This window comes from Trichechus manatus, unplaced genomic scaffold (genome assembly GCF_000243295.1).
Source record: "Trichechus manatus latirostris isolate Lorelei unplaced genomic scaffold, TriManLat1.0 scaffold00051, whole genome shotgun sequence".
In the NCBI taxonomy this organism is placed as follows: domain Eukaryota; kingdom Metazoa; phylum Chordata; class Mammalia; order Sirenia; family Trichechidae; genus Trichechus; species Trichechus manatus.
The window spans coordinates 8,093,290-8,108,977 of record NW_004443987.1 but is presented as its reverse complement, the minus strand read 5'-3'; positions in this window follow the sequence as shown (position 1 = coordinate 8,108,977).

The window sequence follows — 15,688 nt, the reverse complement described above, 5'->3', positions numbered from 1 at the left end:
ATTTCCAAAGTGGTTGTACCATTTTACATTCCCACCAACAGTGTATAAGTGTTCCAGTCTCTCCACAACCTCTCCAGCATTTGTTATTTTGTGTTTTTTGGATTAATGTTAGCCTTGCTGGGGTGAGATGATATCTCATTGTAGTTTTGATCTACATTTCTCCAAAGGCTAATGATCGTGAGCATTTCTTCATGTGTCTATTAGCTACCTGAATATCTTCTTTGGTGAAGTGCCTGTTCATGTCCTTTGCCCATTTTTTAACTGAGTTATTTGTCTTTTTGCTGTTGACGTTTTGCAGTATCTTGTAGATTTTAGAGATTAAATGCTGATTGGATTTGTTGTAGCCAAAAATTTTTTCCCCAGTCTGTAAGTTGTCTTTTTAGTCTTTTGGTGAAGTCTTTGATGAGCATAAATGTTTGATTTTTAGGAACTCCCATTTATCTAGTCTCTCTTCTGGTGCTTGTACATTATTACTTATGGTTTGTACTGTGTTTATGCCATGTATTAGGGCTCCTAGCATTGTCCCTATTTTTTCTTCCATGCTCTTTAACTTTTTCGATTTTATATTTAAGTCTTTGATCCATTTTGAGTTAGTTTTTGTACATGGTGTGAGATATGGGTCTTGTTTCAGTTTTTTGCATATAGATATCCAATTATGCTCTGTTCACTTTTCTACATTCTTTTTTTTCTCCTGCTCCTCAAATTGTTGCTGTTTGTTGATGTTAGGTGCCATCGAGTCAGTTCTGAATCATAGCAACCTTATGTACAACAGAACAAAATACTGCCCAGTCCTTTGCCGTCCTAAAAATCATTGTTATGCTTGAGCCCATTGTTGCAGCCACTGTATCAATCGACCTCCTTAAGGGTCTTCCTCTTTTTTGCTGACCCTCTGCTTTAACAAGAATGATATTCTTCTCCAGGGACTAGTCCCTCCTGACAACCTGTCCCAAGTACTTGAGCCAAAGTCTCACCATTCTCACCTCTAAGGAGCATTCTGGCTGTACTTCTTCCAAGACAGATTTGTTCATTCTTCTGTCAGTACATGGTATATTCAATATTCTTCGCCAACACCATAATTCAAAGGCATCAATTCTTATTTGGTCTTCTTTAATCATTATCTAGCTTTCAAATGCATATGAGGTGATTGAATACATCATGGCTTCAGTCAAATGCACCTTAGTCTTTAAAGTGCTTTTTAACGCTTTAAAGAAGTCTTTAGCAGAGATTTGCCGAGTGCAATGTGTCGCTTGATTTCTTGACTGCTGCTTCCATGGGTGTTGATTGTGGATTCAGGTAAAATGAAATCCTTGACAACTTCAATCTTTTCTCCATTTATCATGATATTGTTTAATGGTCCAGTTGTGAGAATTTTTGTTTTCTTTATGTTGAGGTGTAATCCATACTGAAGGCTGTAGTGTTTGACCTTCATCAGTAAGTGCTTCAAGCTCTCTTTACTTTCAACAAGCAAGGTTGTGTCATCTGCATAATGCAAGTTGTTAATAAGTCTTTCTCCAATCCTGATGGCCCATTCTTCTTCATGTTGTGCAGCTTCTCAGACTATTTGCTGAGCATACAGATTGAATAAGTATGGTGAAATGATACAACCCTGTTGCACACTTTTCCTGAATTTAAACCACACAGTACCCCCTAGTTCGGTTTGAACAACTTCCTCTTGGTCTATGTACAGTTTCCTCATGAGCACAATTAAGTAAGTGTTCTAGAATTCCCATTCTTTGCAGTATTATCCATAATTTATTATGATACACACAGTTGAATGCCTTTGCATAGACAATAAAACACAGGTAAACATATCCTCAGATTAGATACTTTAATTTGTCCAGTCTTCTAGTTTACTGATTCTTTTTTCCCTTGCCTGCTCAAATTTGTTTTGAAGTCCTCTAGTGAATTTTACATTTTAGTTATTACTTTTTTCTGTCCCTTTTCATAATTTCTCTTTGTTGTTATTCTCATTTTGTTCATACATTGTTTTCCTGATTTCATTTAGTTCCTTTCTGGTGTTTTCCTTTAGCTCTTTGAGCATATTTTAGACAATTGTTTTAAAGTCTTTGTCCAGTGTATTCCATATCTCAACTTCTTCAAGGATAGTTTCATACACTTTATTTTGGTCCTTTGCCTGGACTATCTTTTACCAGTTTTTCTTACATCTTATTATTTTTTGTTGAAATATTGTAGTTGAATATTATAATGTGGTAAATGTAAAAATCAGAACCCCTCCCTCCATCTTTCCCTGGGATTTGCTATTGTTTGTTTCCTTTCTTTGTTGAAAGCTTTAGTAATACATTGGTTTAATGACTTTTCCAAAATATTTTTTTGCAGAGATTGTGTTCCTTGCCATGTGTGGTAACTGAAGCCTCTGCACATTTAGCTTGTGTTTAGCTAGTGTTTTGATAGAAATTTCCTTGAATTCCAAGAGCTAAAACAAAACAACAACAACAAATATAAAAACACCTCTCCCTGTCTTTGAAGATTGACTCTGTGCTGAGAAACCCCTTCAACACTTAGCAAGGGTTACACTGAGCCAAGAGATCAGCCCAAGGTGAACTCTTAAGGTCTTCTCAGGTCTTTTCTGAACATGTATCTTGTCCTGGGTATATGTGTGCCTTCTAAATTACCCCATATAGATGGGTGATTTGAAGGCCCTAATTTCCAAAAAAACTATCTTTCTAGCTTTTTCATCCCAGGCCTTTGGATGTCTACTCTATGCTTCAACTGTACTCATTTGTATCAGGCAGCTATGGGTTGATCATTTGACTTACACTGCTTTTAAACACTACCTGCCACTTATCCACCTGAGTGAGTTTCACAATAGGTGAAACACAGACAAGTGCATTTCTTCAGTCCTTCAGGTAGCCACCAAACTGGTTACAAGAGACAAACTGAATAATTTGCTATTAACATCTGCTGTGCTTCCTCTGTAACCAAGGACCAGGGTCCCACTTTGGGAACACAGTCTGCCATCTTCAGTCTGGCTACCAAGCCAGCATAAGGGTAGAGTATGGGCAAGTGAAAAAATTCCAAAGCTTTCTTACCATTTTGAAGTTTCTTGATTCAACATTTGCTTTGTTGCTCTAAAAAACCTTTGATTTTTTTCCAAAGTTCTGACGAAGTTGGTTCTGATATTTTCTGCTTGATTTTTAGTGTTTCTGTCAGGAAATGGGAGCTTGGAACTGCCTACTCCATCATCTTGTTGAGTCTTAATGTTCTTTTTTGATTTGGATACTGGTTACACAAGTATATTTATTTTATGAAAATTCATTAACTTAAGTGTACATTTTCAATTTTTGTGCATAGTTGTGTATGCTCGTGATACTTCAATAAAACATTAAAAATTTTAGTGTAGTCATTACAAAGTGAGATAATATATGTGAAATGCTTAATGCTGAATGTCAAAGAAAATATATTCATTATATAGTCATTTATCATTCCACAGAGCTGCAAATATGTAGCTACTCTGTATACTTTAAGTAAGTAATAACAGAGAATGGACTTGAATATAATCTGGTTCTCTCACTTAATTTCATGGAATGGGGAAACTCACGTCCAGAGTGGGAAAAAGACCTCCTTAATGCAGCACAGTTAGCTATTAGAAAATCATGTCATAAGATTTTTAACCTTGTGTTTGTTTTGCTACATGGCATTCACATTCTAAGTAATTATCATTTTATCTTAACACAAATACCATATTGGATACAACCAAACTGCTTAAAAAGAATCTTTTCTAATAATTGGACATTAAAGAGCCCTTTATAAAGTGCTTTCAGACATATTTTACAGATAAAGAAACTGAAGCTCAGAGAGGTGAAGTAATTTGCTCAATATTATCCATTTAGTAAGTGGTGGAGTTGGTGGGATTCAATTTCAGGTCTGGAGACTTCAAATCCTGAATACTTTCTTCCATAAACTCTTGCCTATTAATGTTGTATTTTTGTCAGTTAGAACCTGAGCTGTGTCTACTAAAACATGGAAACGACTCATTAAATTTTAGACAATTCAATTGGTTGCTGAACATCTTGTCTGACTCGTATTGGCCTGCTAATTGAGAAAAGAATGTTTCACCCACCAAGATTCTTTTCCTTGATTTTCCGTCTATTTTTCAAAAACACTTCTATATGCATTTCAATCTGTCCTTGTTGAGAACAATATTCAAATTCCATTAAAATTCTTACATCCATATGTGATTTCTTTCACTGTGATTTCTGTACTTCTATCAAATGCTTTCAGTATATTATGCCTTACAATGCCACAAAGATGCTACTATTTATTTGTGTTTTCCCTTGATACTTTCAATCCTAGATTATTTTCACATTCATAGACATGAAGTTTTAATGACAATATTAACATTCTCATTATGTGATAAATTAGAATATAGTTTCTCTATATAGCAAGGAATGTGACACTAAAATGGATGAGATCTAGAGTAATCTCTTGGTTTTATTCTAAAATTTTCATTTCTTTCTCCATCATTATTATCTTTCAATATGCATTAAGTCACAGAGCACTATAAACAAATTATCCCCTACATCTATTACAGGTCTACTGTGTACAAGTGCAACACAGAGGATCAAATAGTCATAACATCATTTACATCTACATCTTCTTTATTAATTTTAATTCATTATTTTTTCCTATACTTTTAGAAGTGACTACTAAACTGGTAGTCAATTCATCCTGCTAATATTATACTATAAAAACAAAACAAAGAACATTTATTCCACAATATGGAAAATGCCTTAAAATTATTTAAGCTGTCTAGTAACTTCAATCTATCTAATGAGGAGCTGTGTATGAACCATTGTGCCCATAGGGATTCTAACAATATGGAAGAATTATAGTCATAATGAAAACATAAATCACTTCTTTATTGTTCACCTCTGAGTACCAAGATGGGAACAACATCCATGATCAGGAAAAAAGAGAGCCTTCTTTAGCTAACCTGAAATATATACTGCAAAAAGAAATAGCAAATTCTTCAATTTAAAACATCATATGACCAAAGGACAATTTAAACATCAATAATTATCCCTTATATTTGTATAGTATTTTCCATTTTTTCTAGGACACTTTGTTTTCTAGTATTTTATTTGATACTCACACATCCCTCTGTGGTAAGCAGATAACTACATCTCTTTTATACATGCAGAAGCTAAGGCAATAATATAGCAAATGATTTGCCTGAATCTAACTGAAATTAAGACTAGAAATGGAATGTTCCCATGCAGGAAACTTTTTGCTATGTTTTTCCTACCAAGAAACCAGTGATATATAAATATAGGCTGTGACTACAAGTAAAAGTGAGAACTCCAATAACTTGTTGTTGCTGTTAGGCACAGTCAAGTTGGTTCCAACTCATAGCGATCCTATGTACAACAGACTGAAACACTGCCACATCCTGCACCATCCTCACAATCATTGTTATGCTTGAGCCCATTGTTGCAGCCACTGTGTCAATCCATCTCATTGAAGGTTGTCTTAGGCTAGGTTCTCTAAAGAAGCAAAACCAGTAGAGTGTATAAATATATATGGAGAGAGATTTATATCAAGGAAATGGCTCACACAGTTGTAGAGGTTGTAACGTCCCAAGTCTGTGGGTCAGGAAAGAGGCTTCTCCTGATTCACGTAGCCACAGGGGCTGGTAAACCAAAGATCGGCAGGCCGGAGAGCAGGGCTGTTGCTCACAGGCTGTAAAGATCAACAAATCCTAAGATCGGCAGGCAAGACTACAGGTAAGCTGCTAGGCCAAGTCCCAAGAACCAGAGGTCAGACGGACAGGAGGCAGCTGCAGGATCCAGAATGAGGAAAAGCCTGACAGCCCTGCCTGAAAGTCTGCCCACACTTGATGCAGGCCACATGCCCAAGGAAACTCCCCTTCAACTGATTGGCTACTCACAGCAGATCCCATCATGGGGGTGATCACCTTTCAAATCTCAACAGGGAAGTAATCACAACATTATATGACTGCCAAAACACTGAGAATTATGGCCTAGCCAAGTTGACACACAATCTTAACCATCACAAGGGTCTTCCACTTTTTCCCTGACCACTACTTTACAAAGCATGATACTCTTCTCCAGGGACTGGTCCCTCCAGACAACATGTCCTACGTATGTGAGACTAAGTCTCACCATCCTCACTTTTAAGGAGCATTCTGACTGTACTTCTTACAAGACGGATGTGTTCATTCTTCTGTCAGTCCATGGTATATTCAGTATTCTTTGCCAACACCATAACTGAAAGGCATCAATTCTTCCTAGGTTTTCATTATTCACGTCCATCTTTCACACACATACGAGGTGATTGAAAACACCATAGCTTGGGTCAGGCGCACCTTAGTCCTTAAAGTGACATCTTTGCTTTTTACACTTTAAAGAGGTCTTTTGCAGCAAATTTATCTAATGCAATGTGTTGTTTGATTTCTTGAATGTTGCTTCCATGGGTATTGATTGTGTATCCAAGTAAAATGAAATCCTTGACAAGATCAATATTTTCTCCATTTATCATGATGTTGCTTATTGGTCCAGTTGTGAGGATTTTTGTTTTCTTTATGTTGAGGTGTGATCCATGCTGAAGGTTGTGGTCCTTGATCTTCATCAGTAAGTGCTTCAAGTCATCTTCACTTTCAAGAAGCACGGTTGTGTCATCTGCATATCGCAGGTTGTTATTGACTCTTTCTCCAATCCTGATGCTGCATTCTCCTTCATATAGTCCAGCTTCTCGGATTATATGCTCAGCATACAAATTGAGTAAGTATGGTGAAAGACTACAACCCTGACTCACATCATTCTTGACTTTAAAGCATGCAGTATCCTCTCGTTCTGTTCGAACAACTGCCTCTTGATCTATGTTCAGGTTCCTCATGAGCACAAGTAAGTATTCTGGAATTCCCATTCTTTGCAGTGTTATCCATAATTTGTTATGATCCACACAGTCAAATGCCTTTCTATAGTCAATAAAACACAGGTAAATATCTTTCTGGTATTCTCTGCTTTCTGCAATGATGCATCTGACATCACCAATGATATCCCTTATTCCATGTCCTCTTCTGAATCCGGCTTGAATTTCTGGCAGTGCCCTGACAATGTACTACTGAAATTGCTTCTGAGTGATATTCAGCAAAATTTTACTTGCATGTGATACTAATGATATTGTTTGATAATTTCTGCTTTCTATTGGATCACCTTTCTTTGGAATGGGCACAAATATGGATCTCTTCCGGTCAGTTGGCCAGGTAGCTGTCTTCCAAATTTCTTGGCACAGACAAGTGAGCACATCCAGAGCTGCATCTGTTTGTTGAAAAATCTCAATTGGTATTCCTTCAGTTCCTGAACTCTTGCTTTTTGCCAATACCTTCAGTGCAGCTTGAACGTCTTCCTTCATTACCATCGGTTCCTGATCATATGCTACCTCCTAAAATGGTTGAACTCTGACCAATTCTTTTTAGTGCAGTGACTGTGTTCCTTCCATCTGCTTTTGATGCTTCCTGAGTCATTCAATATTTTGCCCATAGAATCCTGCTCTATTGCAACTTAAGGCTTGAATTTCTTCTTCAGTTCTTTCAGCTTGAGAAATGCCTAGTGTGTTCTTCCCTTCTGGTTTTATAACTCCAGGTCTTTGCACATTTCATTATAATACTTTAGTGTCTTGTCGAGCCACCTTTTGAAATCTTCCCTTCAGATCTTTTACTTCATCATTACTTCCATTCACTTTTGTTATTCTACGTTAAAGAGCAAGTTTCAGAGTCTCTTCTGACATCCATTTTGGTCTTTTCTTTCTTTCCTGTCTTTTTAATGACCTTTTGCTTTCTTCTTGTATGATGTCCTTGATGTCTTCCCACAAGTCTGGTCTTCAGTCATTAGTGTTCAGTGGGTCAAATTTATTCTTGAGATGGTCTTCAAATTCAGGTGGGTTATACTCAAGGTTGTATTTTGGATCTTGTGGACTTGTTTTAATTTTCTTTAGCATCAACTTAAACCTGCATATGAGCAAATGATGGTCTCTTCCGCAGTAGGCCCCTGGCCTTGTTCTGACTGATGATATTGAGCTTTTCCATGTCTCTTTCTGCGGATGTAGTTGATTTGATTCCTGTGTTTTCCACCTGGTGAGGCCCACAAGTATATTCGCCTTTTATGTTACTGAAAAAAGGTATTTCCGATGAAAAAGTCATTGGTCTTGCAAAATTCTATCATGTGATCTCTGGCACTGTTTCTATTACTAACGCCATATTTTTCAGCTACTAACCCTTCTTCATGTTGGACTTTTGCATTCCAATAGCCAGTAGTTATCAATGAGTCTTGATTTCATGTTTGATCAATTTCAAATTGCAGAAGTTGGTAAAAATATTCATTTCCTCATCTTTGGCATTAGTGGTTGGTGCATAAATTTGAATAACAGTAGTATTAACTGGTCTTCCTGCGGGCATACGGATATTATCCTGTCACTGACAGTGTTGTACTTTAGGATAGATCTTGAAATGTTCTTTTTGATGGTGAATGCAATGCCATTCATCTTCAGTTTATCATTCCCAGCATAGTAGACCATATGTTTGTCTGATTCAAAATAGCCAATACCAGTCCATTTAAGCTCACTAATGCCTAAGATACAAATCTTCATGTGTTCCATTTCATTGCTGATGAGTTGAAATTTTCCTAGATTTGTAGTCCATACGTTCCACATTCCGATTATTAATGGATGTTTGCAGCTGTTTCTTCTCATTTTGAGTCTTGCCACATCAGCAGACGAAGGTCCTTAATGCTCAACTCCATCCATGTCATTAAGATAAACTCTACTTTGAGGAGGCAGCTCTTCCCTGGCTGTCTTTTGAGTGCCTTCCAACCTGAGGGGCTCATCTTCTTGCAGTTTATCAGACAATGTTCCACTGCTATTCATAACGTTTTCACTGGCCAGTTTTTTCAGAAGTAGACTGCTAGGTCTTTCTTTTTAATCTGTCTTAGTCTGGAAGCTCCGTTGAAACCTGTCCATTAACGGTAACCCTGCGAGTATTTGAAACACCAGTGGCAAAGCTTCCAGTATCATGGCAACACACAAGCCACCACAGTACCACAAATTGACAGACAGATGGTCCAATAACTCAGATCCTTGTAATTACCTTCACAGATTCAAAGACCATATATTCAACACCAAAAAAAAAAAAAAAAAAAAAAAAAAAAAACCATTGCCCTCAAGTTAATTTCTACTCATAGTGACCCTATAAGACGGAGTAGAACTGCCTCATAGGGTTTCCAAGGAGCAGTAGTGGATTTAGATGGCCAACCTTTTGGTTAGCAGCCTGAACTCTTAACCACTGCGCCATCAGGCCTCCACTCAGCACTAAATCAAACATATTTGAAAAAAGAGGGTGTTGTTCTTCCCTTTCATGTTTATTTCAGCTTAATTCCATTTTTTTCACTTCATATACAACCAGAAATTATAGCATAATTTTCCAGTTATCTTTCTCATGGAAAATATCTGGATTGAGATAGGAGGGGCTTTTAAGAGCTCAGTAGGAAAGTTTATCTTATCCTTTACTTGTAACGTTTTAACATATATAAGTTGAAACTATAATGCTATGGAAAAAATGAGGCATCTTTATTATTACCACTGTAAATCACAGGAACTTTGCAAAGAACTGCCACTTTAGGGGTCTCTCTTAATGAAATTGTGTGAAGGTGACATGTGTGAAGGAGCCTAAGACTCAGAAAACATAGTGAGGAGTGTCCAGCCCAGGAATTTGAAAATTTGCTGAGCCTCTTGTCACTTATTCCCAGGAATATACAAGGATACATTTATCACCATAATAAAACACATTATTGTTTTAATTTATTTATTCAAATTGGGTGATTATTAAATCATGCCATTCCTAAATTTAATGTATAAAAAGTTTGGAATAAATAGTGTATATTAGAGTATGTATGCTTATAATATATTATGTAGTATGATTAATTATTGTGAAGTGCTTGTGATCTGTTTACCCTATTTTAATTTCCTTAATCATGTTTTAAAATCAACAATTCATCAACTTGAACAATTTTTTTTAAAGATGTTAAAGTATTAGAGGCAGAGTCCATTATTAGTTTGAATTTCTCACTTATTAACAAAGAGAATCATTTTCATGATTAACTCCTTTACCTAATCTCTCTCTTCTAGTTCCAGGAAAATTGTCCATTTAATGGTATTCCAAGCAATTTGACCTTTTCCCCTCAAACTAAACAGAGGTCTTTTTCATAATCTCTTTATTTCAATGGCCTCATAAAAATATGATTGGGAGATCTTCTTGGTATTAATGGAAGCCTCAGGCTGTTGGACTTTGCACTTGTAAATGAGTATAAAAGTGTTACATCACACTGAAAATCTCTCTCTTCCATTCTCAAACTTTGATTTCCCTTAGGAAGGTTAGATAGAAATAATGCTTCTTTCAACGGCAAGAAATATGCACAGAAAAGAATATACAGTCCAAATTAGACATTTTCAAAACTACAAACCCCATCAGAATACTTCACAGATTTCAATTGTGAGCACTGAAGGAATTTCATCAGGTAAGAGAGTGCACTTACATTAACGTTTGTAATATTTAATTACATGTATTCTATTATATGATAAATGTATCCTATTTAAATAGCAGTGAAAATAAAAAATAACCTGATTATTTTATTCAGTTACAAAGGGCAGTCAAGAAGTATCAGGTGGCTAAAGTAAACCAAAAATTTATAATAATTCAAGAATTAATTTATCCATATTCTGTCCCCACTTTTTTGCTTGCTTTAACCTCAAAAAAGAAGGGGTTATTTCGAGAACTGGTAAAGGCTGCTGGTAGGAAATTCTAGGATGTAATATTGAGGTGGTTGGATAAAAAATATGCAAATCTAACTTTTAAATGTTTATGTACAACCTGACTCTTCATTTTCAAGAAAGGGTAGCAAACTTTTTTAAATGAAGCTTATCTCTCCCCATCATCTCCAAGAAATTGACTATAACCGATCACTTCCTTGCATTAGACAAAAATGGATTAATTTTGAATAACCAAATCTGTAATACGGATATATTTATAGATAAAATGAGGAATTGGAACTAACATTTTTAAAAATCATTCAATTTTTTTCCCAATATAACTAGTTGCAGTCAAGTTGATTCTGACTCATGGTAACCCCATGTGTGTCAGAGTAGAAATGTGCTCCACAGCATTTTCAATAGCTGATTTTTCAGAAGCATATGGCCAGGTCTTTCTCTGAAGCACCTCTGGGTGGACTCAAACCTCCAACCTTTCAATTAGCAGCCAAGCACATTAACCATTTGCAGCGCCCAGGGATTCTTTCTCAATATAGTCGATGTAATATAGAAAGTGAATATATTGACTTTATAGTGAGCTTATGTTGTTTAAAAGGAGCCCTGGTGGTGCAGTGGTTAAGCACTTGACTGTTAACTGAATGATCGGTGGTTCAAACCCATCAGCTGCTCCATAGATGTGGCAGTCTGCTTCCATAAAGATTAAAGCCTTGGAAACCCTATAGGGGAGTTCTACTCTGTCATATAGGATTGCTATGAGTTGCAATCAACGTGACGGCAATGGATATGCTGCTTAATCGGTATTTTGACCAAAGAGTAGTCATATATCTCACAGTTAGTAAAAAAAAAAAAAAAAAAAATTATTGACAGTGATGTTTCTTGAGGGATTCTTGAGAAAAATACCTATAGAAAAATATCTATACATAGGAATTATAAATGCATATCCCTGTGCAAAATGTCACTAGGAGGCATACACTTGAAACTTAATACAGATGGTTATATTGGTAAGCAAGCTTTATTGCATGAAACTGTTTATCCAGATGTCTATATCCCAGCAAAGGTCTGAATGACTGCAATGAAACTGCATTCACAGCAATTCCCTTGCTATAAGTTTTTGTCTTAGTAAACAGAATTTCTAGATTTCTGTGTGACTCTAACAAGGACTTACCCCCTCCAAAACAGAGTTTCATGGATTCAGAGAAAATATGTTCTCAATTTAGGGCTTGATAATTCCTTGAAAGATAACATACTTGGGGTTACAGTGTGTCCCGTGAGAAACTTAATGTAAGCATACCATAAGTTGTTGTTGTTAGGGGCTGTTGAGTCAGTTCCAACTCATAGCAACCCTATATACAACAGAAAGAAACATTGCCCTGTCCTGCACCATCCTCACAATCGTTGTTATGTTTGAGATCATTATAGCAGCCACTGTGTAAATCCATCTCATCAAAGGTCTTCCTCTTCACAATCTTACCAAGCATGATGTGACTTTCCAGGGAATGGGCCCTCCATAGGCAGGGTTCTGTTAAGTCAGAAAAGTGTCTACTGCACATAAGAATCCTCACTTTGAAGTTTCACAAAATTTTGCCAAACATTTCCATTATCTGCATCATTCCTAGCCTATTAAACTGATATTTTAATCAGAGAGTTGGCTTCTATTCTTTCTGTCTGTAAACAAGGACATTTTCACTGTGAAGTCAGTTTGCAAAGACTGAATTTTTTTAAACATTTTTATTGATGTATAATTGACATAAACCATACAATTTGATAAATTCTGATGTAGGTACACCAACAATATCATTACTACAGAGGACTTCTGGCAAAATGGCACTCTAGGTAGAACCACCATGCAGTCCCTCCACAGCAAAGATCTGAAAAACTAAGCCAAACAGAGAAAACAGCAATCCTGAAACTCTAAAACATCAAATGAAGAGATAAAGAACTCAGCCAAGCACCAAATGGAGTGAGAAAACTGACAGAGAACGGAGAGAAAGGAGAGATTCATGCAGACGTCCCCTATCAGTTAATGCAGTGTGGATCTGCCATCTTGGACTCCTATCAGAGACCAGCAAATAGGGGGTACGAGAAAGCAGCTTCACAGAGCTTCCAGTGGGAGACAAAACAACTGGTAATTTGCCATATATGCTTTCCCATCCCCCACCATTCTTCACCCCCACTCGGCCTCCTCTGCTTCCCGTGGCCACAGTCTCTTGTCCAGGAAGCACCGGCTGCTTGGATTCCACCCACCCGCACTGGCCAGCTCTCTGAGTGCCATTTGTTGGCTGCTGGTGTTGCTTTTTTCTGCTTTTTTTGATTTCTTCCTTACCTCTCACCACCTCCCCCTCCATTCGCTCAAATACCTGGCTCTGTGCGCCATCTTTGCTTCTTCCTGAGCAGCTGCGGAGCTCAGTTCAAGTGTGGCACGGTTTCCTGGTCTGGGCTGCAGTGCTGGTGGGATCCCGGGGCTTTTCTTTGTTTGTTTTGAATTGTTTGATTGTTTTCTTTTCCTTTTGTTGAGTTGGGAACCCGTTCTGACCAGGCGGTGCTATGTGGCTTGGGACCAACCCCCTCAGCTTGCGAATAAGCTTAGAGGGATCCCAGAGGGCATTTCTTTTTTCATGTATTTTTATTTTCTGTTTTTTGGGGGGCTTTTCTTGTTCTTTTTTTTTTTAATTTGTTTTGTTTTCTTTTCTCTCTTTTTCCCTTTTTGTCTTTCTTCATAACTCAGTTGCTCGTCTCTCTATACCTTCCTTCTCTTCCTGTACCCTGAATACGTGGTTCTGAATACCTCTACACCTTCTAGCCAGGCTGTACCACAACAGCTGAGAACAACTTCCCCAGACCTCGTAGCCACACAAGTGGGATCTCTGGAAGCTCTGCTGTTCTTTTTCCTTTCTGCTTTTTATTTATTCATTCTTTTCTTTTTTTCTTCTTCTTCTTTCTCTTTTGTTTTTCTCCATTTCATAGTCTCACATCTCTCCACTCCAAGGGTAAGCTCCCCTAGCACTCTTTCTTGTTTGTTTGTATATTTTTGACTCCTGTTCCTCTCTCCTCTCTCCCACATCCATCTTAGCTCCACTCATCACAATCTCCACCCTACATCCTGCCTACCTGCACCGTGCGCTTAAGATCACAACAACAAGCAGCACAGGCACAGCCTACCGGAACCTACCCTGCACTGATTACTGACCCGCCCTGGTGGCTGTAGTGATTGCCACAAACAACCCGTCCCAGTAACTCCTCTTCAGCTAGACCTGCCCTGCTGTACCATAACTGAGCGACTGACCCTGCAAGTTGGAGAAGGAGGTTAAAAGTATCATGCCCACAGACAACCAAACAACAAAGAAAACACAGCCCACCTGCTCAGACATAGCCAAATAAAAAAAAGGATGGAACAAAAAAATCTACAATCAATAAACGAGAAAAATAACTACTAACTGCACCAAAGACAGCAGGCCATATCAAAACATTTACAAAAACAGGACAGGATGGTTCCAGTAGGGGTCCAAAATAAAACACCATACGGCTTTCCAGTGGAAGAAAAGGCACTACAACTACCTGATAGGGAATTCAAACCTCTAATACTCAGAATTATCCAAGAGTTGAAGCAAAAAGCAGACAAAAATGAGGAAAAAATAGACAAATTCAAGGAAAAGGCAGAAAAATTCATGGAAAATACAGACAAAAAAATTGAAGAATTCAAGAAAATAATGCAGGAACAAAATGACAAAATAAATTCACAACTAGAAATTATACAAAAACCACCATTAGAAATCCAAAAGATAAACAACAAGATTTCAGAAATGGACAGTGTCATAGAAGGGCTGAGGTGCAGATAAGAAACGGTGGAAGACAGGATCAGTGAAATTGAAGACAAACAGTTGGATACAACACTGTTTGAGGAAAACTCAGAAAAAAGAACAACAAAAAAAATGAAGAGGCCCTGAGAGTTACGTGGGATAAAACCAAAAGCAAAAATTAGCAAGTGATTGGAGTTCCAAAACAGGGGGAAAAAACAGAAAACACAGAGAGGATCATTGAAGAACTGCTGACAGAAAACTTCCCCAAGATCATGAAAGATATAAAGCTGACCATACAAGAAGCTCAACAAACCCCATATACGATAGACCTGAAAAGAAAATTACCAAGGCATATCATAATCACACTCGCCAAAACCAAAGACAAAGAATCCTGAGAGCAGCTCGTGAAAAACATAAAATCACATACAGAGGAGAAACAATAAGACTAATCTCAAACTATTTTGCAGAAACCATGCAGGCAAGAAGGCAACGGGAAGACATATATAAAACCTTGGAAAAAAAATTGTCAGCCAAGAATAACATATTCTGCAAAACCCTCATTCAAATTTGATGGTGAAATTAGAACATTTCCAGATAAACAGAAAGTAAGGGAATATGTAAAAACCAAACCAAACTTATAAGAACTATTAAAGGGAGTTCTATCTGAGAACAAACAACTTCAGCTCACAGGCTGAATCTAGGATACAGGATTGTACCAGCCAGATACCAATCAAGGAAATGAATGCTCAAGGACAATCCAAAACCAAAAGAAATACAACAGGGAATCATAGCAGTTAATTGGTAAATGACAACAACATCAGAAAATAAGAGGGAATAAATGGTGTAGGTATACAACCTTCTAATGGAGAGAAAGGCAAGGCGATACCAAGTAATAATAGACTGCTTCAAACTTAGAAAGATAAGGGTAAATTTCATGGTAACCACAAGGAAAGTTAAAAAAATACTCATAAAATTAAAGAGGAAAAACATAAAGTCTCAGCAAAAAGAAACCTACAAAAACAAAAGAAATGAAAAAAAAATCATCCAATAAAAGTAACTCAGCACAGGAAACTAAGAAGAACAAAGAAAAC